Raw genomic sequence first — 4,458 nt, 5'->3', positions numbered from 1 at the left:
TGGCTTTGCGCGAAATAAAAAAAACAAACAAACAAAGCACGTAACAGAAAGCACCATTTTTTAAGTATATACATATTGAGTTCTTAAAGTTCATACAAAACGTTTGGTGAAGAAATAATGAATTCTGTAATAATAATAGGTTATGTTATAAATAAAATGTGTGAAAGTTAGGATTTTTGTGTTTGGTATAAGCTAGCGCATTTTCTGAGATATATAAGATGTTTGTGTGCCCTTAACCCACCCTGTTGATTTAGAGAAAATTGAATACATGTTTATTTTGTTTTTGGTGTAAGGACGTGGCGCCATCTATGAATATAGTTATAGTTTACTTACGTTAAAGATAAGAAATGCTCAATAATAACAATAATGGAGGGTTTGGAGGGCTGTGAATCCCCCCATTAACATGCTCCCTGTTCCAAACTATCATCCCACAAAGTTTGGTTGAGATTGGACCAGCGACCTGATCGATCCGACTGAAATTTTATATGAATAACAGATGTCACTACTTATCAGATTCATATATAGGATAATAATAAATTGAATAGAACGATTTATAGGTATGATGAAAATGATTTTATGTAGAAAATATAGTATATGTTTCAACAGAACACCAGGGTTATATGTGTCGAGATGAATTTCAGAAATTTGCCTTAACATGTCATAATTTTGAATCAGGTTATAAAATACTTTGGGGTACATTTTTCCATTCACCAACAGCAGAAGAAAAATGAAAGGAATTGTTTAAAAATAAAATAAATTATTAAAGAAGGTGATTTTTCACTAACCTGTGACCGTGGTTCTATAAACTTCAGCAATATTTGGCTGAATTTGTTCATATAGCTTTCGTTCACGCACTTGACCAATCCTGACCTTTCTTGAGATCATAAACCGTTTGTAAATTACATTGTTGCCTTGTGACAACACTTCTGTATACTATAGATCTTTGCGTCTTTTGGTTTTGTATTTACTGCCTTTTTACCTAAACCCAACAGATAATACATGAAGAGGACATACCAATGTTCTGTTAAAACATGTAGTATATATTTTACATAAAATAACTTACATAATGCTTATAAATCGTTGTTAATCAATTTACTATTGTATTAGCACAATTCGCTTCCACACAAGTATATATATATAATACTTCTCAAAATTACTTTTCTGAACATGATCTGTTAGGTGATAAATGTTCGTTAAGACAACAGATTTTTCAATCCTCTTTCTTACATTCTTATTTTGCATTTTTATTTCTGGTATACATTGGAACATATATTGAGCAACTTGAACACTGCGTTTCATGATCAATATTACTCAAAGTTTATTATAAATCCCTTTTATATTTTTTATGAGCAATGGTTAAAACAAATTAAATCTGGAATCCTTGCAATAGAAGTGTGGTCCTCTGCAGTGTTTTTACTGCTACCAGTTTCAACACTCAAAATCTTCTTTATATGTATTTTTGGAAAGTATGTACTTGAACTCCCATTGTGGCAGTGGAACATTGTACCGCAGCATAACTCCATTTTTGAAGTGGAGACACCTTCCTCCCGGCCCGGCATGGCCAGGTGGTTAGAGCGATCGACTCGCAATTTGAGGGTCGCGGGTTCGAATCCCCGTCACACAAAACATGCTCGCCCTTTCAGCCGTGGGGGCGTTATAATGTGACGGTCAATCACACTATTCGTTGGTAAAAGAGTAGCCCAAGAGTTGACGGTGGGTGGTGATGACTAACTGCCTTCCCTCTAGTCTTACACTGCTAAATTAGGGACGGCTAGCGCAGATAGCTCTCGTGTAGCTTTGCGCGAAATTCAAAAACAAAACAAAAAACCTTCCTCCCTTCAAATTGGGTAAAAGTGAAATTTTTCACGAATGTGAACCAAAGCAGTTAACCCAATGTAGCTGTGAATGATACTCATAGCTATGCCATTACCATCAGTACAGGTAATTCTCTTCAACAATTTGAAGGATCTCTTACCCTCCATAGACAAATATATAAATAGGTCAACATTTATCCCAACTCTCTACCAACCAATGCCAACAGCAATCAGTTGATATCCATTCCATTGGTCCAATGTCTAGGACCATTATTTCGTTTTAAGTCTCATCCATCTAATAAGATCCCGCTCCTTCAATTCAAGGCAGGGCCCATGGAAGTCGATAAATAAACAAATTCCCCGTCTATATCTTCTCAATAAAATAGGTGAAAATGGTCATGTTAATAAAGTGAAACTATCTAGGTTTCAGTAATAATTTAGATGACATCAAAGCTTTGATTGATTATTACCATCCTGTGTGTCTTTCTTTACAAGAGACGCTTTTGAAACCTGTTGATACTGTCACGATTCATCAGTGTTCATTATACAGAATGGAAAGATTTGTGATAGATGGATTCATGGGGATGTATCATGCTCATGGATGGCAGATCAGAAATCAAAGCCAGAAAGAATATTGAATAAATTCACTTCCAGCATCTCTTTTATCAAAAGTTCAAATGTTGTTTGGGATATAACTCGAAAGATCAATGGAAAGTATACAACCTATCCCCTTTCAATCTTGCAACCTCATGGTTAAGAAGCTGCAGATTTAAAGAGTACACCCTTGGACATTGTTTCTCTTACCATTCAAGTACAGCCCCCTTTTCCCTCTTCTTCTTCGCCATCAAGACATCACCGGAAAGAACTTCACCTTCTTTTCAGCCTGATTACCGTTTTGCATATAACTGACTATTTCATTCTGTTGGAACTTAAACTTGATTTTATTTGGTCCATCAGTCAAACCAGATGACACCAATTACAAGATGTTGAACCATCTATATCCTACCTCTCTTATACCTTTTTGGTTAATTTCAGTTGGATTTGGTATGAAGAATAGTTTCCTAATTTAAGGCACTAGGCTATAGCTATCCCTTTTTCTAAGCTTGGGAAGGATCCCAAGATTTGTACTAATTATAGACCTTATGCTTTAACTAAGTAATTGTGTAAAGTATTGGAGATGATGATTAGTACTGGCATAATTTGGCTCCTAGAAACAAATTATTCTCTACAACATTTTGTGTGGTTTCTCTAGACAGTCACCCACCATGGACAACCTGATTTGACTTAACATTATTCATGGAAGCTTTTTCCAAGAAGATAATATATTTTCAATCTTTTTTTCTTCTTATTTTGATAAAGTAATGACATCAATTATAGGTCTGGTATTTGACAGGACCTCCATTCTTAGGAGTTACATGCCATTTACCCATTCTTGTTATTAACGTTTTAGAAGAGAGGTCATTTTGAGTCTACGCGTGGAATCAACCCTATCTCAACCTCAGGGTGTATCTTGAGTATTAACCTTTTAGCATTAAAATCTATGCCATTACAGAACAGCTTCCTCCACCAGATTCCTTTCAGATTTCTTATCAGTCATCAAATAAGAGGTACCTTGAGTGGCAGCTCTAGACTGACCTCAGTAAATTATATGAGTGAATTGCTGCAGGTAGTTTTACATTTTCGTTATCTAACATTTTTACTGCCAATGGGTATTGCACTCTGACCTATAGCTCCAACTGGGTGGTGCACATATTCCTATGATTTCTGAGACAAACGACTTAAGATTTTGTTTTTGATAATTTGTCATATTATTCAACCAAATGATGAGTCTTCGTGTTTATTTGGGCTTTTGTTTTGTAGATGGTTTGCTACCCCAATCTTGGTCCTTTGGGCTTTTGTATTCAAGTAAAGTTGACTGAAGTGGCTCTGACTTTGAGTTACATTGCTGAATCTGATGGTCAATCTATCCCTCTATGGTTTGATACCATCCAACACTAAAATACTTTGTGGAATCATCTGAAGAAATATGATACTTTCTACTAGAAGCGCCAACCTCTCTTTTTGAACCATCCTTCCAAACGTATCTTAACATATGGCTCAAAATAAAGTGACCGTGTCGGCTTCAAGATGATTTGCTGTAGCCCTATAGTTACTCACAGAATCCTCTACAGATTCTGTTCTGTGTTCACTGCTGAATTGTATGCAATATCACTTTGGCCGAGCATAGCCTAATGATTTGTGTGCCGGACTGTGGAGCTGAGGTTTCTATGCGTGTGATGGTTGAAAGTCCTTTACACATGTATTTTAAGTCAACGTAATCTAATTTTGGAAGCAACAGAAAAATACAATACAATATCATCTTTTATTTTTTAATTCGCTAATTGTAAAAAAAAAAAAAAAATGTAATAGTGTCAACGCATGAAAATGAAAAGATTGTTTTAATGTTTAGATTAACCAATATGCTTATACTTGTGCCTCCTTTATCACTTTATTTCAACGATGCACGTATAATCTTATCTCTTCGCAACTAAACATATTTATTTTTCTTAGACAATAGATGGCGTTACAAGGCAACCCAAGTTGTGTCTGCTCGAAACAGTAGATACCGATATTTACATTGGTCTGTACTGTAGAGTATTAATTC

Source organism: Limulus polyphemus, unplaced genomic scaffold, assembly GCF_000517525.1.
Source record: "Limulus polyphemus unplaced genomic scaffold, Limulus_polyphemus-2.1.2 Scaffold0, whole genome shotgun sequence".
In the NCBI taxonomy this organism is placed as follows: domain Eukaryota; kingdom Metazoa; phylum Arthropoda; class Merostomata; order Xiphosura; family Limulidae; genus Limulus; species Limulus polyphemus.
This window is presented reverse-complemented; position numbering follows the sequence as displayed.